Below are 25,806 nucleotides of genomic sequence, written 5' to 3' on the forward strand. Positions count from 1 at the left end.
AAGATTCGTCCCTTTGTGTCAGAAAACAAAATGCTCTAGTTAGTTAGAATCTGAGATACAAGCTCCCATCTGACATGGTTTCAAGACAATATGCATATTTTGGCTTGAGCCTATCCCTAAAGAATACTTAGGCCAAGCCAAGCTTGCTTATAAGTCACCCAAGCACAACACAGAGATTCAAACAGGAATAATAAAAGAGATAGATGTAATTAAAACCCCAAAACAGAACTGGGCAAAATTGCTATAGTTACACTTTACAAAGTCAATGAAGGACTGGAATGGAGCAGCTGAAATAAGGTTATTTGGCATAGGGTCATTGTAATGATGAATTAGGGTTAATTTGCTACTTGAACGTAGGTCAGATACTCTGCTGTTACAAAATACTCATTTTACTAAATATATTTTGGCTTACTTTTAGCTTTGGAAAATAAATATTGCAATGTTAAATTAAATATGCTCTGTGACAAGGACCTACAAGAGTGGAAGACTATGATTTTATAGGCAGTTGGCTCTTATATACTATTAATATTATATGCACTTTGTAGCAAAAGCTTAAGGCCTGCCCTGCAGTGCAGAAATACTTTGCTACCCCTTTCAGGTTGCAGGCTTTTTTTTTTTTTTTTTTTTTTAAATGAGTACACGAGTTAATTAGTGGTTAAGTATTCTGTCTCTTTGCCTGGTCTATCTTATCCCTTATCCCCACAGTAAAGTTTAGTTTTTCCCCTCTTCTCACAATCATTACAACATTAACCAGTGCTGCCAACAAAACTAATTGAAGGTCTCGTGTCTTTAGGATCGGCTTAATGAAAAACAGGGGAGTTAAACAAATTCATTCAGCTTTCTGTAATTCCTATTAATTCATGTAAAGGCAAAGAGGTAGAAAAATAACCCAGACTTTTTTCCACCACTTGTCTTAAAAAGTCATCGCCACCTTACAGCTGTATAATTAAAAGTCATTATTTTTGTAACCTAAATCTCTCATCACTCTTTAATATGGAGTTAATAGTATTACATTTTGTCTTTTCAACTGAAGCTAGGTAAACACACAAAGACAAATATTTGTGAATATTCTTCCAGATTAATCCAATCCATTCTCTTTACTGACATTTGAATCTTTTTTACTCATTTGGGCCCTGATTCAGTACAGCATTTAAGTATGAGTTTAAATCCATTCCTGTTCTGTATATCACTTAAGTAAATGCCTTAATCCCATTGATTTCAAGGGGATTCAAGCATATGCTTAAACTCAGGCATGTGCTAATGTGGGCGACAGGGATGGGCTGCTATACTGGGGCCTTAGGCCCTGATCCAGCAAAATTCTTAAGCATGTGTTTAACTCCCATTGAAATCAATGCAATTTAAACACATGCTTAAAGTTAAGCATTTTGCAAACATTGCATGGGAACAAGCTATTAAACAGCAAAAATAAAACAAAACAAAAGAACGAATTATTGGGCTAAATTGTTTGTTGTGGACAGTTTCCCCAGCTTCTCTCTCAGTTATGTAGAAATGTGCTACTGCGTAAGCCCCGCCAGTTTTTAATTTCCTACCAAAGAAAAGAAAAGAAAAGAGAAGAAAAGCAAAAAAAAAAAGACAGACAGGACTAATAATTATTTATTTGTATTACAGTAGTGCCTAGATATGCAAATAAGGAAAGGGATCCCATTGTGCTTGGCACTGTGCAAACACATCAGTACAGAGTACTGTATAAAGGCCTGCGCCTGTGAACACTGCATTTGGAAATCCCTTTGAAGTCATTTGGAATTCAGCCCACAGACGGTTTGCAGGGATCACGACTTAAATGCTAAAGTATTATTATTAGTTATCATCAAGTGTTCTGAAGCAGACAAAAAGTGACCTGTGCTTTCTTATGCTGTGATGAGCAAAGTAATATAGGATCTGAAAAACAAATTGTGGCTTGTTGACTATGTATATCGGTTTGTTATATTTAAATGGACAGCAATGTACTTTTTGCAACTGGGCAGAGGTTGAGATTTTTTTCCTTTTTCTAAATTAAAAAAAATTATTTAAATGACATACCTGTAAACCAATGCAGGTTAATGCATTATCAATATAGAATATGGGATAAATTCTGCTCTCAAAGATCTGCATCTCCTAAGAACTATAAATGTATTTCAGAGGATGTAATTTGGTCCTGTATGGAAGGTAATCTTCCAATCTTGTGGGATATAAATTATCTATATAAAGGTGCAAGAAAAGTTAACAACCCCTATATAATAGGGCCCTCCTACAACAGCAAATCCCAGCCTAGTACACAGTTTGAGTACCTGGGGATCTCAGGGAGGGTTTGGGAATTACAAAAAGGGAGAGCTCCCTAGCGTTGACAGCTTTGCTTGAAGAAATGAGCTTGTAGCCCATGCTCACAATGATGTAATCATTAGTACAACAAGCTGAAACAGATTAACAGTAAAGGATTACAAAGGGGCAGAAAAGAAAGAAAGAAAGAAATGCTAGTCAGGAATAATTATCACAGTGTATAAAACTTTCTACTCTTTTATCATAAATTGCAAAGTTTTATTGATGCATATTTTATCACAGCACTCTTGCCATATGTGATCTGAAGACTCAGAGCCTGTCCCCAGAGACAGAAGTACTGATATAGATAATCAAGAATTCCTTTTATGCTTCTCTCAACACAGCTACAGCTCACATTGAAATTAGCATCTTTTACAATGCAACGCCAGTTTGCTGCCACAACTAGACATGACAGCTGGAGAAAGAGGCCTGCTCATCCAGTTATTCCTTCAAATCTCAACTTCATTATGGTTTGTGAAGATGGTGTACTGTATGTAAGCACTGTGGATCGTCAGTGGCTAGCAGAGAAATGAATCTGCACACAACCTATGTAATCCGGAAATCAGAGAGAAACTGTTCAAAATAAAACCAGTGATGAAAAGCATGATCACAGACAGCCCTTGAAAAAAAAAAAAGTAAAGATGAAATTAAGAGGAATCCAAGTGCTCTGAACTCTTGTAATTTACACTCAGGATTAGATTGCAAGATTTACCCACAGGGTGACATTCACCCCTGTGAAGACCCTAGCACAGGACTGTTCACCATTTAGATTCCCAAAGCATAAATGTCACCCATGTAGTGCCCCATGCAGTGGGTAGTATGGAACTGCACCACCTGTGGGGAGTGGTTAGTGTGCCTAAGGGGTACATACTATGCACTTGTCACAGTTCAGGGCAATTGCACATATACTTTCCCTCTACGGTCCAGCAAGGGCTCCCACTCTAGGTTTCCAGCTCTCCAACTGTTCCTTTCTTAGATAGAGATGCATCTTTCTCCCTTCATACCAGGGTATTTCCAGGCTGCTCAGTTCCCTGACTATACTATGATACATCCAGCAAAAGAGAGACTACCTAAGCAGGCCTGCTTCTCTCCTCACGGATGGTACATAGTATAATTGCCACAGTTATAAGTTAACACGCTGCTCCTTCTAAGCAAGAGCTTGTATTCTTTAGGTAAAAGCATTACAGAGAAAACAATAAAAGAACCTACACTCACCTAGGAAGCTTACCAGAGATCACCCCAACTCCAACAAGAGCTCTGGTTGTACCCCTTCAAACCTCACACAGGGTTTTTTCCTGTAGTCACGAGTTCATCACATCTTCGGCTCAGAACAAGCACTCAAGTCTTATGGGGCCTCAGTGGGACAAAGACCTTCCAACCCTGCCCTAAGAGCTGCCCATGGACCAGAGGTCCTGTCCCATTTGCTGGGTCAGAAAGAAAGCTCTGAGTCTGTTTTCACTCAGGTTATTTAAGCAAAAATGCTTTATCTATTGGTCCTTGGAGAATCCAGTTTGAACCAGCATATGAGAGCCTTTCCACAAGTGGGAGTAGCTCTCTGGAGATGTTACAACATGAGTGAATTTGCCTGCCCCTTCCCCTCCCCGACTCATCCCCCAGTATTCTTAGTTCCAAGAGGCCTGAGGGCCCCCTTCCCCATGGAACTACATACAACCCTTCAACGGGACACAAACATTTACATTTTTAATACAATGATCTCCTGAAATACTTAAACTAATTCAACTAGGTTTGGCCAGGATATTGTCATATCAGTCACAGTGCTATCAGTGGTGTAGACTGCTTTCACTGGTACTCAGGCTCCTCACCTCAGACTGGTGAGAAGGTAAGAGAGAGATTATTCTATTCTACAGAAGTTCTTATACTCCCTCATCATGGTAGTATCTGAGTGCCTTCCAGTAAAGCATTAAGCATCTAACATGCATCAGGACTGGTTCGTTCATTCATTCATTCTCTCTCTCACATCCTCTTCCTGGGCGACAATTGGTGTACAGTATAGTGTTTTGTTGCAGCAGGATTTTTTTTCAAATGTATATGCTACTATGTGTTTATGCTAGAGAAGGCAGGTCAAAACTAAAGAAGAGGAAGGTGGTAAGGACTGTGACGGTCATTGGTTCCTGTGGGAGTTTCTTACAGTCTCAGCCTGGCCCCCAAGAATGCTCAGACTCCTGACGTGAGCAAGATACCCTGCATCACTTTACTGATTATAATTGTGAGCTGTACTAGATACTTTCAGTGCACACATGGTATCAGTTGAGCACATAGCACAAACGCAGCTTTGAGGAGCCGTTTATTTATGAACATTTTTAAAGTGTCCATCATCCCAGATTATGTTACATATTATCATAGTATGGAGTAAAACCTATTTTATTAAGAGGGAAAAGACTGGTCAGGTCACTGGCATCATCCTCGTAATTCTTTAAAAAAATGTCATGTTATCTTTAAATTATCTCCAGACAGCTAGTGGAAAGGGACAAAAGGAATATCACCTTTAAGGTTTAACCCACAGAACAGGACACATGTATTGCACAGGTGTCAAGTCCTTTGGGCAGCATTTAAACCATACCATATCCAGTAAAAAATGGGAAATAAATTACATGGAGAAGTGTGAATGCAATTCCACTTTACTACCCTTATAGCTTTGTCCTCTTGCAAATTGCATTGAGTAGAACGCTTATAGTGTAATATTGCGGACAAGCTTCCCAGGCTCAAAACATGCATAACAGCAGGCCCATTAGAGTTCATTATCAAGAAGTGAGAGAAAATAATTACTTATATCATGGAAGGCAGAAGACTATGAAAAGAAGCTATGTGGCGAAAACAAAAACTATACTGTAAGGAACAATCTTGCCTTAGCAGAGCAAAGCAATCCTAATGTATGAGAGTCATAGATGACAAAGCTTACAAGCCTCCAGTAAAGTTTACGATCTATGAATGGGACAAGAAGGGACCCATAATCCAAAACTCTTGGGGATCTCATTTTAATTATCCTAAGGACTACAAAATTCTGAAATCCCTGCCCCTAACTCCAAGGGAAGGAAACATATAACTAGAAATGAGTGATTCTTTTGTGTACCCCGGAAGAAGATTCTTTTTTTTTTTCAGGACTACTTTCCACCTTTTCTACCATGTCATGGATTGTCCTGCCTTCCTGAGCTCATCCCAGAGTTCCCTTTTATAAGGATTAAAATTAAAGACCCTTTTTTCATCTGTGCTGTTAGTTACACTAGCATAATCCCATTGAAATCAATGAGGTTGCAGTAGTGTATTTGAGTGTCTAAATCCCACAGGTGGCTTTAAAAATCTCAGCTCTATACCTGAAGTCGCGAGAACAGGATAGGGCCTCAACATCATAAAGAGGCCTATGGTATTATTGTCTGTTAAGAGATTTAATAGTTTAAATACATATTTTGATCTGACCATATTTTAAACACTTGGGCATCACATAATAGTCTAAAAAATTGCTGGCAAGTGCAATCATCTTAGGTAGCAAACACTGTACACTGCCAAGATATTAAAACTGAAGAATATTAATAACTTACAAAAGAAATAGAACCACAAAAAGTATTTTAAATGGTGATCTAAGATAAATGTACAGGTTTCATTAACTTGATATGTGAAGAATTAAACCCTATATTTTTACTTACATTTGATATGAACATGCATTATCAGTGGAATAAATTAGCAACAGATTTTGAACAAAATGCAGATTCAAGGTTTATAGATTTTTAATAAATTTCTTTACTACGTTTTCATATTTGACTATACTACAGTAGCACCTAGAGTGCCCAGTTAGGAATCAAGAACCCTTTGCTCTACTCATGTAATAAAAAGGCAGTCTCTCCCCCAAAGATCTTACAATCTTAGCATTTAATGAGAAACAAATGAACTGGGTGAAGATGAGGAGAAGAGAAGATAATTATTTTTGACACCATTAAGCACTAATCTCAGTATACCCATTGCCTAGCTATTGTCAAGTGTTTCATTGGCATCACAGTAGAGGTGAGTTCTAAGGAGAGATCCTTCCATGTATATTGGGCAGCATGGCACAAAGCCTGTAGGAGTTTAAGGGAAAAATGGATTAACAGGCAATGAAGGCTGGCTTCATAGGCAGACCAGAGGCAGGAGTTGACAACTCAATAACATAGAGCTGATCAATTTGTTTTCTTTGAAACTTTGATATGTCATCACCCTTTACAGGATATTTGAACTTGAGTGCCTAGTTCCTTATTCTATAACATAAGGTGCACACACACATCTCATATAAAGTTTACATAACTAATGTTCCTAAAGATTCCGATGGACATCTCAGGACAAATTGTGCTCTCAGTTACAACAAGGTAAATCTGGTGCACTTCCATTGAGTTCAAAGATGTTTCTCTGGATTTACATAAGACTGAGTGAACAGAATTTGGCCCTGTGTGAGGCCTGAGCTGTATACAAAAGATGGTTTGGGCTATCATCTCTATATGGAGGACTCCAAATTTGATTTCCTACCCACGATCTCTACACATAGCAATATCATATCTCTAGCTGCCTCTCTCACATCTCCTCCTAAAGGAACTATCGCCTCAAACTCAACATTGAAAAAATTGAATCTACCTTTTTATAAAACCCATTAATCTCTTGAACTGTATATGTCCCAAAGATGTCTCATAAAAATCTAGACAACACCAGACTAGTTTGAATCTTGGTATATAACCTTAAACTGTTTCACCTAGCTTCATATTATGTCACAACTGTGCAAATTGCTGGCACTATGATGATGGGTCTCGTGCTTTCTCTTCTGAGGGGGGGTTCAGGGCACCGTTTCTTGTCCCTGAACTGGGTATTAACTGCCTCATTAGTGTCCTAGAGGAGGGAAACGGAGAGGGAGGGACCCGGGCCCACCCTCTATTCCGGGTCCCAGCCCAGAGGCCCTAGTGATAGCAGTAAACCACTAGAACTAGCGGTTCCTTCCCCTGGGCTACTTCCCTCTCCTGCCCTTCAGCTTGTGGGGCTTCCTGCCCTCCCTCTGCACAAAATAGGTGTCCCTTTAGCTAGGGTCTTGGTCTTCTTAGCCCACCACAGCACTTCTCCAAACTGCTCTCTGCTCCCCTCCAAACTGCTCTCTGCTCCAACACCAATCCACTCTGCTTCAACTCCTCCTCTTGTCTGATTGAAGCAGGCTTTATCATGTGACTGGCTTCAGGTGGTTTAATTGGCTTCAGGTGCTTCAATTAATGTATAGCAAACTTTGTTCCCTCTACAGGGAATAAAGCTCCCTTCTAACACTCTCCTGCTGCCCTCTGGCCATGCTGTATCTCATATTCCCCCTGCCCCTTGCTCAACACCATGGGGTTGGGCTACTTGGGATGAGAGGCAGTGCTGTCGTGATAGGCCATCAGCGTTGCCGTGTTGGCTTCCGGCCCTGTGCTGTACCCGGAAATGGAAGGGCTGCAGGGATAGGAACCACCTAGTCACTCTTGCATTCTTCTCCTTGTTTCTGTGCATCCACTGGAGTGGGGCGTGGTCTGTCACGAGGGTAAACCGCCGCCCCAGTAGGTAGTAGCGGAGAGTCTCCATAGCCCATTTTACCGCCAGACATTCCTTTTCAACGACGGCGTCCTTTGTTCCCTGAGGACATACAAGATAGGGTGTTCCTCCTTCCCTACCATCTGCAAAAGGACGCTCCTAGCCCTACCACCGAGGCATCTGTTTGTAGGATGAATTCCTTCTCGAAGTCTGGGGCTATGAGTACTGGATGGCAGCAAAGGGCTGTCCTTAAATCTGCAAATGCTCCTTTTGCCGCATTAGTCTACTTTACTATCTCGGCGTCCCGAGCCTTTATCAAATCCGTCAATGGCCCTGCTCTTGTGGCGAAATGAGGGATGAATCTCCGATAGTATCCTACTATCCCTAGAAATGCTCTGACCTGCTTTTTGCAGATTGGTCGAGGCCAACCTTGTATTGCCTCCACTTTATTCCTTTGGGGTTTCACCAAACCTCTCCTTACTACATACCCGAGGTATCTGGCCTCAGCTAGTCCTATAACGCACTTGAGAGGGTTGGCAGTGAGGCCGGCCTTCCGCAGGGCGTCTAGCACTGCTTCTACTTTTCCTAGGTGCGTTTCCCAGTCAGGGCTATGGATGACTATGTCGTCTAGACAGGTGGTGGCATACTTGGCATGGGGTCGCAGCAATTTGTCCATAAGTCATTGGAATGTTGCAGGGGCCCCATGGAGTCTGAAAGGGAGGACAGTGTATTGGAACAGGCCATCAGGTGTAGAGAAGGCAGTCTTTTCCTTGGCATTCTCGGCCAGGGGAATTTGCCAATATCCTTTGGTCAGGTCCAGGGTGGTTAGGTACTGGGCCTTGCCTAACTGATCAACTAGCTCATCAATGTGTGGTATCGGATAGGCATCGAATTGGGATACTTCATTCAACTTCTGGAAGTCATTGCAAAACCTCAGGGTGCTGTCAGGCTTGGGGACTAGGACGATAGGGCTAGACCACTGGCTGTGGGATTCTTCAATAACCCCGAGTTCCAGCATCTTCTTCACTTCTGTCCTAATTTCTTCCCTTTTAGCTTCCGGTATCTGGTACTGTCTTATTATCACCCTTACTCCGGGCCTGGTGACAATATGATTTTGGACTAGTGTCGTATGGCCCGGCTGTGTACAGAACACGTCCTGGTTCTGTTGGATCATATCAATGACCTCTGTTCGTTGTTCTGGAGTTAACTCAGGAGATATCTTCACCTGCCCCTCTGGGTCATCTGTCTGGGGTGGAGCTCCTCGAATGACCAGGCACATCTCTCGGTCATGCTAGGGCTTCAGTAAGTTGATGTGGTAAATTTGCTCTGGCCTTCGGCGGTCTGGTTGTCTGACCTTATAGTCCACCTCCCGAATGGCTTCCACTATCTCATATGGTCCATGCCAGCTGGCTAGGAGCTTGCTTTCTGCTGTCGGCACTAGCACCATCACCCGTACTTTTGCCCGATGGTTGTAATATGTCCGCTGGGCTGTGGTGGCTTGTATTAGGGCCTTGACCATGTCGTCCATCTTAGGGATGGGAGGGTTTTGGCTAACCCTGGTTTAAGTGCCCAGCGCGTAGATCCCACTCCTTACACCACGTGTGGCAAATTGCTGGCACTACTATGATGGGTCTCGCACTTTCTCTTCTGAGGGGAGGTTCAGCGCACTGTTTCTTGCCCCTGAACTGGGGTATTAACTGCCCCACTAGTGTCCTAGCGGAGGGGAGTGGAGAGGAAGAGACCCGGGCCCGCCCTCTACTCTGGGTCCCAGCCCTAGGCTAGCGGTAAACCCCTAGAACTAGTGGTTCCTTCCCCTGGGCTACCTCCCTCTCCTGCCCTTCAGCTTGTGGGGCTTCCTGCCCTCCCTTTGCACAAACCAGGTGTCTCTTTACCTAGGGTCTTGGTCTTCTTAGCCCACCACAGCACTTCTCCAAACTGCTCTTTGCTCCAACGCCAATCCACTCTGCTTCAACTCCTCCAAACTGCTCTCTGCTCCAACGCCAATCCACTCTGCTTCAACTCCTCCAAACTGCTCTCTGCTCCAACGCCAATCCACTCTGCTTCAACTCCTCCAAACTGCTCTCTGCTCCACCGCCAATCCACTCTGCTTCAACTCCTCCAAACTGCTCTCTGCTCCAACGCCAATCCACTCTGCTTCAACTCCTCCAAACTGCTCTCTGCTCCAACGCCAATCCACTCTGCTTCAACTCCTCCTCTTGTCTGATTGAAGCAGGGAGCTTTTATCATATGACTGGCTTCAGGTGCTTTAATTGGCTTCAAAGTGCTTTAATTAATTTATAGCAAACTTTCTTCCCACTACATGGAATAAGGCTCCCTTCTAACACTCTCCTGCTGCCCTCTGGCCATGTTGTATCACACAACCTAATTGCCATTTGTCTCCTATTTCTACATATATCCGACCCATGCTTTCACCAAATTCTCTTTCTTTCACCTCTGCAGTCTATCCTTCTCTCTTCAGCCCTGGGGATTATCACATTTGTCATCTCTCTTTTACTATAGCAACCTCCTCTTCTCTGCAGTTCTTTGATCCAGTACATACAAAGTAGTGTTGATAAATTTATCTTGTTCCAGCAACCTGGGAGTCATTTGACAGGTCTCCCCTCTTATTTTCTGCATCAAGATCAAGCTTCATATTTCACCTTCAAGTCCCTTCTTCATTCCATTTTCTCTACTGCTGCTTCCTTCTATTCTCTCTCCCCCACACTACTTACATTCCTCCCACACTACCCTGTCTAGGACCTTTTACATTCTTTCCCCATACCCATCTCCATGCCCTTTCCATGCATGGATCTCTCTCATTTCTTCAATTACATCCTTAAAAACCCTCTTCTTCCACAAGGCTTTGAAATATTAGCCCATCACATTATCCCATGTAGCATATATGTTGGAATGGTGTTGTCTACATCTTATTTAGATTGTAAGCTCTATGGCACAAGGACTATGGGTAAAATTTTCAAAAAAAGTGCCCAAGAGGCTTAGGAGCCTCCCATTTTAAAAAGAAAACAGGTTCTTCAGTGTCTAACACACATTGGAAGTCTTGAAAGTAAGTTCCTAGGTCAATTAAGTGCTTTTGAAAAAATGTATCCTATGTCTTGTTTTATATTTGTATAGTGCTAAGCACACAGAAGGCACTCAGTAAACCACCACCACCTAGTGAGGTGTCTATATACCAATTTTATAAGATTTGCCAAATGGTGTTCTACTACTGCTATTTTAATTTTCATGACAGCAATTCTGAATCAAAACTACACAAGCAAGAAGATTTATAGGTAAGCCTTTCAATCCATCTTTAACATGCCCCATTGTGTCCAAGTTACATGTTTTAGGAATCCACTATATGCTACAAGTGCTAAAATACTTAGGCATACAGGAGACGTTAATTATATAGTTTCATTTTTACCTCTGAATTGCTACTGTAGTAGATTTAAAAAAATCATGTTGAATAATTTAGTCCCAAAGAGTTACTTACTTTAGAACTGTTAGAATCTCATGGATTGTGTCTTTACGATTCTTAGGACTTGATTGTGCAAACTTTATTCATGTTGGTGAGCACTTACTATAGCAGGCCCGCTGGCTAGCTGTAACAGAGCTCACCAACATGAATCCTTACAAATCCCCAACAAATTCTGTTAAACATACTTCACCACGTAAGAAAAAAAAAGCAGTTTAAACAAAGGACCTACTCAAAAACAAAGTTGTATGTGCCCTCTGCTGGCCCCAGACAGCAACTATCTAACAAACCCTATCCCCAGACTTCTGATGATAATGGGGTGTGTGTGAATAAACAGGGAGACAGACAAAAAATATTTTTGGGTCTTCAAATACTATTAGAAAAAACAGAAACCCCCAGAAATAGTGACCAATGGCAGAAGGAAAGAATCAAAAGAGAAGAAAATTCAGAGCCTAATTTGTTGCTTTAAACTGGAATATTTTCACTGATATCAGTGGGAGCTTTGACTTCCTCACGGCTACAGGATTGGGCCCTTCATTTTCAAGGTTCTGAGAAAGTATTAAAAACAATGGAGACAAATATTTTAAACCTATAAAAGGGCATTTGACAGTGTAACTTTATTTCTAAACACTTGAAGTACCTTTAATGGGTGCAGTGTGTGAATTATCATTATATTAGTTTGCTTTTTTAAAACATTAGTTCAAAAAAGAAAAATAGATCATACTGGAAATGTATGAAATGCTCCTTTCATCCACAGATCATTGACATCAGAAACTGTATTTCTTCCTTCACAGTACTCATAGTCTATCATGTCAATGTGTACTTAGTGAGCTCTACCAGAGAATTACCATATTGACATGCTCTATAGTGTCAACAAGAGATGGTGAATTTTAAAACAGTGATATTAATTCACAAATGAAAATGCACATGTATATATATTAATCCTTACGCAAAAGTAGGTCTTGTCTTAGTGTTGAAGACATTTTTACAAACGTATACCTCTATTGCTTTAATTAAAAAAATAACAAAACAAAACACCCAAGATACTATGATTCATAACCTACAAAATATTCTTGTTCAATTGCTTTTGCAATCATTTTGTAGGTGCAAACAAAAATAGCATATGAAATTAGAGATAATTTCCTTCCACTCATCTTTTAAAATTGCCAAATTACTTAAATTAAATTTGTTTAAAAGACAAATATTCCCAGACTAAGGACTTTCATATCAGCTTTCAGCCTCAGACAAGTTATCACAGCTGAGTTATAAACATCTGGCATTTTCTTAAAAGAAATGTAAGTGATGATATATCCTTAACTAGCCACATTACACCAATAAAATACTAAGACATGATTGTCTTGCCTCATGTCTTGCTTTTCCTTAAATACAATGACTTAGAGGCAGTAGTGTTACTGTACAGAGCACTCTGCTAATACTAGTTTTAATCTTTATATAAAAAATAAACTTCAATTTCTCGCTTGCTAATGATCAGTACATGAGCACATTTAACTTCTCTTCATAAAATACATTCATACACTATCGCTTTCTAAAACAAGGTACAGTGCTGACATGACAGATTCATGTTCCCAGCTGTGACATAAGGGTTCTTTGACAATGCCACAGTGAAAGCCCTATTAAGAGTACATGTGTTGGACAATGCATATGATGCAGTTAGATGCTATAAAAAGATTTTCCAGGTGTTAATGAGTTACATGGTTAGAATTAAAATGAGATAGATCAGTCTAACTGGAAAATCTCAAGAAACAGGACTCAGACTCTCAGAGAAACAGACAAACAGTGCTTTATATGCATCATTGGCCAAACTCTGCACCTGACCTTGGAAGGTGATGAGCAATCATGACTACTCAGTGAAGAAACTGTTCATTCATGATGGTGTACATGAAATAAGGAAGACACGAATGAGATCATTCAGTTTCATACACCCTTTTACTTTGCTTTCTCTGAAAAAAATAACCATTTTTGTGTAATTTATAAATGAAAATGTTAATTTATTGCTTCATTTCTTCTTCTCTCTGGTTTTGCTATACTCAGTCAGAACCATGACTACTTGTGGTTAGCATTTTCAAAAGACACACACATGCACACACATAAGCCTACTGTGAAAGATCAGTGGTTGTGATTTTCAAAGCAGGTTAGGGGGTGTAGACACATTAAAGGTATGTTTAAAACCCCTAGACTTCTTTGAAAATCTCAACCACTGATCTTTCAGAGTATGTGTATAGTTATCCTGTATATCATGTATATATACACACACATTTATTTATATTATTTATTTTACTAAAAGAACATTTTAAATTGTGTGTGTATTTTACCGATACTGTTTGTACTAAGAGTTTTGGGAACTGAAGTTTTGGTACACCTACAGATGCAAGGTACAGTCGGAGAAGCCTGCAATGCAGATTTCTCCATGTCATTTTGACCACAGCCTCATCCTGGTATACATCTGTAAGGCAGAGGTGATGGGAGGGGAGGAGGAGAAGAGATAATTTAGTCTCAATGCTAATTCCATCATGGCTTTTCTTTGCCAGTGTACAGTATTAACATATACTGTCCACTAGAAAATGAACTAACAACATCCAATTCATTTGACTAAGTATGTAAATCTGAGTATTTTATCTTTTAGTTCCAACTTAAGTCCCTCATGAGGTTAGCTCATTTAAATTTTGCTGAAGGGTTAAATTATTTTATATTAGGTCTAGGAAGATTAGATGAAGAGTATAAGCAAACAAATTCAGTAACACCTTGGCACAGAGTCTTGAAATTAAAGCCTTAAGGATTAAAATTCTGCTGTCTTGCTAGGTGTTCTGCACAAATGTTGCTATCATACAATGTAATGTCTGACCATTCAACCATATGTCAAACTCTGCTATGACAACCAGATGTAGTCATTGCCATGGAATGAAATAATCATTTTATTAATTACCCTTTAATTAGTTTATACAATAGAGGACATGCAGTAATTTAGTCAGAATTGGCCTGACAGACTCAGTACTTACAGAGATGTAATCTGTTTGTCAGACTACTTGCTATGAATAACAATTATGTATGTGAAAATGCAATTTTATTTTGGAGATGTACTGTGCATTTCACATAACTTATGTACAAGGTATTATTCAGCATTTAACTACAAACCAATGACTAATGATTTCAATACATAAAATTGTGTAAACCTCTATGTATAGCTGAAACAATGAGGAGTCCTTGTGGCACCTTAGAGACTAACAAGTTTATTTGGGCATAAGATAGTTTCCCCATGATTATCATGGTTCTTAAGGCATGTTTTTCATGTCTTATTTAACAACCATAGATTTTGTATATGTTTATGTTTATTAAATATAAGAAACATTAGACTTATGACAAAACTTTACTGGTCTTCAGTCGTGGCTCCAGAAATTATTCTAAAATTAAACACAGCACTTAACTAATTGATGCACTATAAAGTTAAGATTCTTTATAAGAGTTCCCTAATGAAACACCACTGGCGACGACTCAAGGTCAGTAGTGTCTCTTATAGTTTTCACTATACATTTTGTCTTTCTACCTCTAGAGGATACTTCAGTAAAATGTTCTTAGGTTTCTAAAAGTGGGTCGATCCAGATACGGTTAGCAATATTCCCTTGTAGAAAGTTCTGGTAAATAGGAACAGGTTGGCAGATTGCCTTGAAAACTGTTCCTCACAACAGGGATTACAATTAAATCAGAAATAAAGAATTTATCCTCTATCCATCATTGGATTATGACAATGCAATTTTGACAACTTCATCAGAACGTTTGTGAAGTGCATTTTAACTGCGGTCTTTTAGTATCCAGGTGAGTTCCTCCCAACACCCCACCTTGGGCCAAACACTGCAGTGCTCACTCAGTCCATCCTCAGATAATTTGGGATTTGAATAGAGACTACATTATTTTATTTAATTACATATACAGTTGTAGCACTTTAACATGTATCCTGTTTTCTCCCCTTCCCTTAATGCAAAAATCTCACAAGTGTATCTCAAAGTCTTAGGTAAACTCAGAAAAATACAACACTATGATTTGGACAGCAAAGTGAAAGCTCACTCCACCGTTATCTTACTGGTACTTCCTATACTCTGGCTTCCTTATGTATACAGATGAAAAGTATACTAATTGTGGTTCTGATTAAACATTGTCCAGTGCCAAAATCTTTTTTTATTTAGTAATATATAATGGATGGATATCTGTACTAAAATCTGTGAGCCAAATTCATCCCTGGTGTAACTTCTTTGAAGTCAGTGGAGTCACACCAAAGCTGAATCTGTTTCCTTTACAACATTAGACTTCAAATCATCCTGTGATTTTGCTCAGATGATTATGACTTCATCAACTTTGTTTTAATACCCTGCTCTTCCATTCTCTCTGATTAGACATATCACTACTTTCTTTTTTTGTACAGGTATCTCTTGTTGTATGCTACTTAGGAAATAATTTACAACCATTTTTCACTTACAGCACCATTTTTTAGTAAATATCAATACTGTCAGTCTACTGCCTATGTACTTTGCTTGACTACTAAAATCACCTTTAGCACTAGCAAGCATGGGGTTTTCTGTTACATCATATAGAAAAGCAAAAGTGTAGTAAGGGTTATTTCACCAGTTTTTCATGAAAGAGAAATCATTCTGAGTAACATGTTTTAAACCTGGACATAATTACAAAGTTAAAACGCAAACAGTTTACTGTTAAAATCTTGCATGCCTGTTTGAAAAGCCTTACAGCAGCACAAAAGCTGGCACCATTAGCGGCCATCCCTGCTGAGCTGGCAATAAAGTGTGCACATAAGTAAAATGCATTAATTGGTATTAGTCAGTCTAGTTAGGATGTTCATTCTCCAGGCATATTTACATTTTACTTCTCTAAAACGGGATTAAAAAAACAACTCATCACTCGATTGTGTCCAGCATAAAAACTAAGAAGAGAAAATGGCAGTAATGCATATTTAAACTGCAGTTTCACAGAGATGCCCTTTTGTTAAATAGATAGCGACCCCCTGGGCTCTGGGATTCAAAGTACTGCAGAAGCGGAGCAAGTGATAAATGTTGCATGTTGCTATTTTCTCTCCCTTTCTCTCATTTTGTGGCTACTGTGCCCTACTGATTCCCGCTCCTTCAGATCAGAATGAACAATTAACGGCCTAATTATTCCAGTCACACCAGCCCACAATGAAATCTTTATTCAGTGTTTACAGCAATCTTTGGCAGAGGCTGTCTTGCTGTTTTGAAACTAACTAAGAAGAACTGCATCCCTTGGCTCCGCTCAGCATCAGCTGCCTTGGTTTCAGAGCTGGGTGCCAATAACCAACCTTCTTGGTTCCCCCCTCCCCTTTCCAAAGTGGGTTTTTTTTTTTTTGGTTTTGTTTTGTTTTGAGGGTGAAAAGATCTATTCTCATCAACTCCTTGTTGTATACTGGCTGATTTATGGCCCAGCCATTGGTCTCTTCCTTCCGTATCTCTTTCACATTTATTTTCTGTTACCCCTTCCCCTCCTCTAGCAACACCCAGCAGAGTCCCACCAAGTCGGCGGCTCGAGAGCCCTTCACCGCAGGCTGCCCGGCGGGGGGACGGGCCGGGAGGGGCCACCGCGGCCAGTGAGAGCCACGGAAGAAGAACCAAACTTGGTTCACAGGAGGAAAAAAAGTGAAAACAGAAAGGGGGAGAGTTTCCCGCACACTTTGCTCACAGCTCCATTTATCCTCCCCTGGCTCTAAGGGCGGGGGGAGGGAAAGAGGGCTGGCAACAGCGAGTGCCCTGCTCCCTAGAGGGCTCCCCCAAATCACCCCATGGGCAGGGCTCCCTCCTGCTCCTATAATGCCCCTGTGTTCAGGGCTTCCACTGGGCAAACCCCCCCCCCTTTGCCCCCAGCCCATGGCTCCCCACACTCTCGGCCCCCTGCTCGGCATCCCCCCCCCCTGCCAGGCGCCCCGCGCTCTCTCGGGCTTGCAAGACTCTCCCCCCCCCCCCCCGCCGCCGCCGCCGCCGCCGCGCCCCAGTGTCTGATCCTTGGGCTGCATCTCCATGGGGCGGCCGCCTGTAGAAGAGTTCAACCACCTCCCCGCCTCCACCGGGCTCCTTTCCCTGGGGGGTTTCCCCGTAGGCGGCTCCCCCAGCACGCAGCAGAGCAGAGGGGACCACCCCGGAGCCGGCGGGCCTGGGACACGTCCCCCGCACCCGAGGCGCTGCTCAGCCTGGCGCTGCGGAGGCGGCTCCCTCCCCGGCCCTTTGGCCCGAGCCGCCGGGGAAGTTGGAGCGAGAAGCTCGTGGCAGGGCGGAGGCAGCCCCGCCGCCAGCGCACCTGAAAACGTCCCAGCCAAACTCGAGAGCAGCGGCAGCCCCGCGCCCCTTCCCTCTGCCTCCCGCGGTGCTCGGCAAGGGAGCCTCCGGTGTTACCCCGCGGGTACCTTGCGCGGTGTGTGGCAGGAGCTCCCCGGGAACCCTCCTGGCGACCTTCCTCCTCGCTGGGGTCCCCGCTCACATCCCAGCGCCCCCCGCCACGGCCACTGTCGTCCGAGAAGCGAAGTCCACTCCTGAGCCCACCTCGGGGGGGGAGGGGGACGCACAGCTTCCCCCTCCTGCCCCCGGCGCTCACAAAGGGCTAGATTTCTGCTTCCACCTGGGCTGCAGTGACGACGGGGTTTCTCTCCCCCCCGCCCCCGGTCCCTCGCCTCTGCCAACTCTCAGCTCAGAGCCGGTGGAGATGGAGGCTCCTCCTGATCAGCTCCTCTCGAGTTTGTGGCAGGCACCTCTTCCCCTCCTCCTTCGCCCTTGCTCCTTCCCTAGTCTAAGTGGCTGCTGGCTGCCTGTGCCACTGGTACTCAGGCTGCTGCTCATGAATATTCTGACAGAGGCGAATGCTGTTGAAGTAAATTGAATTAGCCAATTGGTGCCAGGAATGTGCACTCCGTCCCTCTGCGGAGCTGTCTGGAACACCACCAGATGCAAGTAATTAGTGTCCAGTTGGCACCCTGTGGTTCAGACCCTGCCATTTTGACTTGGCACCTCTGGGGAACCCCACTGGCTTTAGATTCCACACACATCTCAGGTCCTGGGAAAAGCAGCAGTGTGTACCAGAGACATCTTTTTACAGAGAATATGTCTTAGGAGGATTTAAAAGATGCACCATCCCTGTTCAGGACTGAATGGGAATTTATGGGGAAAGACAAGGACAACATGACAGATTTAAAACACACTTGTTAGGTAGTCTGAAAATACTGGGATACAAAGCTTTATTTTTCTAACAGAGGAAAGCTTTGTTTCCTTGAGAAGGCTCAGTTCTAATAAATATTCTTTGATCTTACAGATATCAGTGTAAATACGATTTCTTGTAGGGATTGTAGAAGATTGAAAAAATCCATTAAATAATCCTCTAAAAACCCTTCCTTTTTAAACTTTTTTCAAATGTCTGTCGTAGTCATGAAACTGGTATGCAACTGACAGCAATGAAAACTCAAATACTCTGTCTAACCCCAGAACTGCTACAGCAGAGGCAGCACATGTACACAGGAGACACATTCCATGCTCCCTACCAATTTGCCCCAGTGGTGACCTGGAATAACCACCTCTAGGGGTGAGAAGGTTCCTAACTCTATGCCCATTCGATCCTTCATCTTTCTGCAGATAGTGTAGTAAGGGTACAAATTAGCACCAACTTTGGAGTGAAAGAGATGTTCATTCGGTACTAGAATGAGACTGCAGCTCATTTCATATATGCTGAACAGCTGTCAGGTGGTAATACCTTCTAGTCACTACCAGCCTACAGCCCAATTCTATTCTCAGTTACACTGGGTCAGATCCCAAGTAACTCCACTAACTTCAGTGCAGAATAGAAACCATATAATCTCTACCCAAATCAGTCAGTTTGCCATTGAAGACTAATTCCCCTTATTGATTTCCTGGAACATCCAGCCTCTTTGCGATGAAATCTACTATGAAGATTGATTGCACAGTTTAGATTTTTTTTAATTGCCTTGATTATTTAGCAGAACTAAGGTCACAGAAATATACCTGAGGAATCTTAGGGACATGCATTTTTCATAAACATTCATCGCTATATAATCAGTTCAGTATAAAAAACGGGAGCACGCACACGAGAGAAAGTAGGTGAGGAGATCATTATTGGACCAACTTCTGTTGGTGAAAAAGACAAGCTTTTGAGGTTACACACAGATCTTTTTCAGGTCTACGTAAGTTCGAAAGCTTGTCTCTTTCACCAATGGAAGTTGGTGCAATAAAAGATATTACCTCACCCATCTTAGACCTACCTAGCTCTAGTATACTGATACCAACACAGCTACAATGACGCTGCAAAAAAAGAAAGAATGCAATGGAGATTCTTACATTAACAGTTTGGAAGTCTTGACGTTGCTTGGTGTCACGTTCAATATAAATGATAAGTTACAATTGTGATAAATATATATTTTGACAGCCAATATTTTATCCAGTTTTCTTCTATTGTATATTCATCTCTGGACTCAGGTTGATTGGTGACTTTTAATGAAACATTCTAGAGAGCCAGAATTGTCTCTCGCTGCTACTGTCTGTCAATGACTAAGTCTCAGTGTGTTTCTGATAATAAGGCAAAATATAACCTTATTGAGGAGAATGATCATGAGCACATGTAACAATATTCCAGAAAGTTACCACAGTTGCAATTTTAATCAAAATCCCAAAGACTTGTAGCCAGAATCAAGTCTTTTAGTTAAGTGTGGAAATGTTTCCATACTAATGTATTTATTCTCAATGTAATACATATTGTTTAGCATGGATACTATACTTGCAGATGATATGTACATCTTTATTTTGAGATAACATGTTAAGAATATATAGGATAAGATTTTTTTTTAAAATGTAAATCCATGCCACTCCTGTAATATGTTGGAATCAGTCTGTATGTAGTCTCTACCTCCCTCCCCTTAATTTATTTATTTTTCGAAATTATACTGCTATAAGAAAAAAGAAGTCACAATAAACATATATGAGACAGCTTTAATGGTGTGGAGGCTGCAGTGAAGGTACTTTGATTATGTTGTATGCCACAGCACCATGAAAATAAAATGCAGATACTGTTTATTGCATAAGGTTATAATTTAGGATGAATAGATATAGAGTACATAATGCTGTACTGATGACAGATAGCACAAGATAATTCTATAATATACAGAGTGAGCACTGGAAAAAAAACAATGTGAGGTTCTCAATTTTATGTTTACAGTTGATTTTGAATATCAAAAATGTTTTATTAAAATAGATGCTACTTGCATACCTTAATTTTTACAGTTCAATATTTGTGTCATTTTTTTCACAGAAAAAAGTTTGAGTAATGTGCCTGTGACTGTTTTCCTAAGAAGTATTATGTGATGCATAGTGGAAGGATGGGAAAAAAGGTGCAGGGGAGGAGGGAGTGATCCTACATTCCTACTGGAAAAAAAAAAGATAAGGCCTCAATCAGGCAAGATGCTGAGCATGCTCATCTCCCACTGAAGTCAGAGTTGAGAGCACCCAGCACTTCAGAGAAAGTGCTTACAATCTCACCTCATCTGCTTTAAAATACACAGACCCCATATAGAATAGATGAATGGATATCCTAGAGGTCTCAATTTTCTCCTTAAAAACAAATCACCAAAGGGATGACAATTTAAATTAAAAAAAAAATGACCCTAACTCTCAAGATTGAGATGATCCATAAGATTCCATCCTTAAAAATGGGCATTTTATTGCTGCTATGAGTAAATATTTTTATATAAACTACTGCATATATTAGTTCCAATACTTGAAGTTCTCTCTGCCTTGAAACTATATGTAAAGTTAGATCCATACAAAACAAGCAAAATTAAAAAAAATAATTTTAGAGCATGCTGAGTAGTCTTAAAGATTAGAGTCTTTGGGGGAGATGTAAAAACATTTTGCTATCACTGTTTGAACAAGGTAATTTAATATGCTCCCATCTATTTACACATTCTCTTGGAATAAAAACTTGCAATAAACATGTGTATATTGCTTATCTGCTCATATACATGTCTGTCTTTTGCAACTGACATGAAGGATAAGTTACAAGTTCTAAAGAAAAAATACAGAAAGCTCAAACCCAACTATTTTATAGTTGTGTGGTCACTTCATGTCATGCAGTAGCTTTCATGTTTCTGGCTAGTTTATTCTCCACCTTTTTTCATTCCTGTCCCTTTTCATCTCTCTTCATCATTCCTCAAGAAAGAAGACTGGGTTGTGGTACATGATAAACTGTGTTGCAGTATTCCTTCATTAGGTGGCCGATAGGAAGCACTCATTCTTTGGCAACAGAGGGAGGAATGGGATATTTCCATTATTCAGCTTGCATGAATGGGAGCTAAATGCTTTGAGGAATCAAAATTATGAAGATTTCATCTTAATCTTCATTCCTCTTTTCTAAGATTTTATTGTCATATAATTAAGATTCTTTTAAAATTAATCCCATCCTATATTTTATTCATTTTAGGGCATTTTGCAGGGTCAGTGTTAATTACACAATGCACAATTATCATTGGTATGGTATCTCTCTTACACAGGAAAAAGGATTTGGATTTTTTATTTTGTGAAAATTCACTGGAATAAGATATCATCCAAAGGGGGGTGGGGAGGGGGAGAGAGAGAGAGACCATGAACTTAAAGAAGCATATTCCAAAGTAGTAAAACAAAACTACACATAGTTCCAAGAAGTGGTACATAAAGCTAATGCATATAAAAATTGATAGTGAAAGAAATTTATATAATATAAATTCTACATTTGAAAAGGTCACTGAAACAGGTAACAGAGAAATCTTTCAGAGTCATGTCTACAGGGCAAGAGTGCCAGTACCACCCACATCCAAGAAAGCGCAGAAGTACCATATATTAGTGAGTAAATACTATGCAAATGCCACACAGTCTTTATTTCTACAAAGTCTGTTTATTTCTAAAAAGTACTCAAAACAAGGATAGTGAAGGACAGAACTTAAAATGGCAAGTGCATTTTATGAAACAAAGTGGCTACAATAGAGGCATCTCTCTTATTGCAATCCTCCAACTGCTCCAATGATCACATCCCACCTGATCTCTTGTTCTCCTTTGCCCCACACTCTCATCCCCTTCTCTAGCCTCTCCCCCCAGTTCATTCCCCTCACAATACAACCATTGTTCAATCTCCCCCATTTAAAAAAAAAGGGCCTAGTATTGATCTAATTTGCATCTTCAACTACCTCTGCATCTTTCTCCTCCCCTTCACCTCTAATCTCATAGGGTGGTCTATAATCACTATCTGGAGTTCTTTTTTCCAGCTCCAGTCTAGACCCCATCAGAATCCAGCATCCACTTGCTGCAAATGCCTCTCTCTGAAGTCTCTAATGACCTCTTCCTGGCCAAAACTCAGGATGAGTACTCTATCTTCATCTTTCTCAACCAGTCAGCTGTGTTCACCACCAGCAACCATGCTCTTCTTTTAAAAGGCATCCTACCTTCAGTTTTCTATCGTTTCTTGGTTCTCCGACGAACTCTCTAATCACTCCCTCATTTCCTTTGGGAATCCTCTCCTCCCTCACTGAAACTTTCAGTGGGGGTCCCACAAGAGACTTTTTTCCTGGCCACCTCTTCTTCTTCCTCCATACCATAACTCTGGGAAACCTATTCAAAAACATGACTAACTATTGGCTTTTAGCTGGTAACATAGAACGATCTCCTCCTGTTCAAACTAAAATCTCTTTCAGATATCTCCTTATTTCTAACTATCAACTCAACCTTCAACATGGTGAAAACTGAGATCTTTCCCCCACAAACTCTCCATCCTCTTCTTAGTATGCATAGGCAATACACAATCCTCTCTGTTACTCAGCAATGTAGCTTTGGCATTGATTTTGAATTAATCCTCTCTCTAGATCCTCATAGCTGCGTAGACTGCATAGACTGTCGATCCTTTATCAGTTAAGGCTGAGCCAATCACAACACATCTTCCAATCTTCTCTCACTCTGGCCATCCTTTGCCATGTTTGTCCATATCTTCTTGTTAGGAAACCATTCCACCTCTTTGGAGGCTGACCGCGCGGCCATTTCTGTTCTCGCAGATATCACTTGGATATAGCTGCGGTCCATCTGTTGTCGCTGAGTTGGGCCACATGTCCCGCCCACCGCATTTTGCTGAGCCTGCTTTCAACAACGACTCGCACTCCAGACTGCTGCCTTATTATTTTGTTGGGGATGTGATCGCAGAGCTAAATGCCCAGAAATGTTCGTTCCATTCCCCTCTGTGTGACAGACAGTTGATGTTCTTCAATCTTTGTCAGTGACCATGTTTCACTGCCATATAACATCGCTGGAAGCATGGTAGAGTTAAAAGGATTTGCATGAGTTGTTTTGCTGATCTTTCCTTGGAGGATGACCTTGATGTCATTGAATGCGCACCATCCAGCTTTTTTTTCTTCTGTGCGACAGTTCACCTTTCTGATTGTGGCGCATGTTGACTTCCTGGCCCAAATAAACGTATTTATCAACCTCCTGGATCTGCTCTCCTCCAAAAGTTATTTGGGTTCTTGGAAGAACATCTGATCTCATGTATTTTGTTTTTGACTGGTTCATTTTTAATGCTACTTGACTACTTTTCGCATTCAGTTCTTTAAGCACTCTCTCAAGCTGGGCTATATTTTTGGCTATCAGCACTATATCATCTGCGAACCTGAGATGGTTTAGCCAGTTGCCGTTGATATTAATCCCACTTTTCAAGTCTGCTCATCGAAAAACCAATTCAAGACAGGCTGTGAATAATTTTGTTGGAACTGTATCTCCTTGTTTCACAACTTTCTCGATGGGGATTCGGAGGGGAGTATTGAACAGCGATATGTCCATGCTGCAGCCAGAGTTTGCTTCCTTTAGTAAAGTGATATATTTCACGCTGATGCCCTGTTCTGAAAGAGCTTCAAGAATAGCATTAATCTCTACGCTGTCGAACGCCTTCTCATAGTCCATGAAGGCAATGCACAAGGGGAACTTGTATTCCCTTGAATGCTCTAGTAGTTGGTTTAGAGTAAAGATGTGGTCTATCGTGCTGTAATTCCTTCAAAAGCCAGCCTGCTCTCTAAATTGCGGTTCATCCAGGTTTTGAGACAGTTGATTTGTTATTATTTTAGTGAACAACTTATAGATATGCAAAAGCAGGCAGATGGGGCAACAGTTCTTTAGATTTTCTCGATCACCTTTCTTATACAGCAAGATGGTATTGGACTCTTTCCAACTGGACGATATATTCTGGATTTCCAGGTAGTGGCTGAACCTTTGGGTGAGACCTTTCCAAAGTCCCTGACCTCCTTCCTTAAGCACTTCTGCTGTCAGACTATCCTTGCCTGGAGCCTTCCCCTCTTTCATTTGATGGACTGTGTGACAGACTTTGCTGATGACAACCGGGAGTATGTGTTCATCAGTTTGTTGAAGTGATGGCATTGGGATGTCTATATGGGATGCAAAAAGCTGGGTATAGAAATCCCTGCAGATTGCCTCCATCTCTGTTTGATCAGTTATTGATTCTCTGTCCCTGTTCTTCAAAGCTGATAATGATGACCGGTACAGTCCAGTTCCCATTTGGATTTCTTGAGACTTTTACGATCTTCAGCAGCCTTTAGGAGCTTTTCGGTTTGAAATTTCTCAAAGTCTTCAACTTCATTCATATGAGCTTGCAGAGAAGGGAGTACTCAAGCCTGTCACTGCCATTTCTTTTCATTTTCCTCATCTTCTCCAATAAAGTCTTTGTATTCTCCGAGATTCTCCCACTAAGTCTTCTTGGTCTTTCACGCTCAGCTGATTTCACACACTGTTTCAGTCTCTTACTGAAGTTCTCATAATTGTCGTTGCAGTCATCCAGAAGGCTCCAATCTTCCCTAGAAATGTTTTCCTTCAGGATTGCCTCGTCGAAAGCTACCAGTTGGTGCCTTCTGTTCACCACACACCGCAGCTTTTTCTCCACCTTCACAGTGAACGTGAGTCTGGCTCTCAGCAGGCGATGATCGCTACCAATATTGAATGATGGCACTACTGAAATATCCTGCACGATGCATCATCGATTGATCAGAAAGTAATCGATTCATATCTAGGTCCTGTTAAAATCTTCCCACTTCTTTCTGAAGAACATCTCTAAGGTACAGCTGTTTCTTTCTGTCTACACAGCGAAAACTCTCACGCAGACCTTTATAATCTTGCACTGCGACTGCTGCAACCACTTCCTTTCTGGCCTCAACAAATGTGGTCTCTTAAAGGTGTTCAACAGGCTGCTACAAAAATATCATCTTCCTGACTCAGTTTGACCATTTCACACCCTTTGCATCTTTCCTTTTTCCACTGCGCCAAGCACAAAAAATGTATCTCCACTTTTAAGGCACTTCATGGACAATTTGTGCTCTCTATATAATTTCATACAATACTGAGCCATTAACCCTGCCTCCACTCTGCCAATCATGGGCATCA

General features: G+C 41.2%; 1 protein-coding gene across 2 annotated transcripts in view; it reads right to left on the bottom strand.

The window, feature by feature from the left end:
• The window catches only part of CDH20 (cadherin 20), a 150,645-nt gene extending 132,552 nt beyond the window's left edge, over positions 1 to 18,093 (bottom strand). For both annotated transcript variants that reach the window (XM_073332246.2, XM_078851634.1), the window contains exon 1: positions 17,754 to 18,093. The gene's annotated coding sequence lies outside the window, so the exon portion shown is untranslated. The remainder of the gene's footprint in view (positions 1 to 17,753) is intronic.
• Positions 18,094 to 25,806: the final 7,713 nt, after the last annotated feature.

Source organism: Lepidochelys kempii, chromosome 2, assembly GCF_965140285.1.
Source record: "Lepidochelys kempii isolate rLepKem1 chromosome 2, rLepKem1.hap1, whole genome shotgun sequence".
NCBI lineage: Eukaryota > Metazoa > Chordata > Testudines > Cheloniidae > Lepidochelys > Lepidochelys kempii.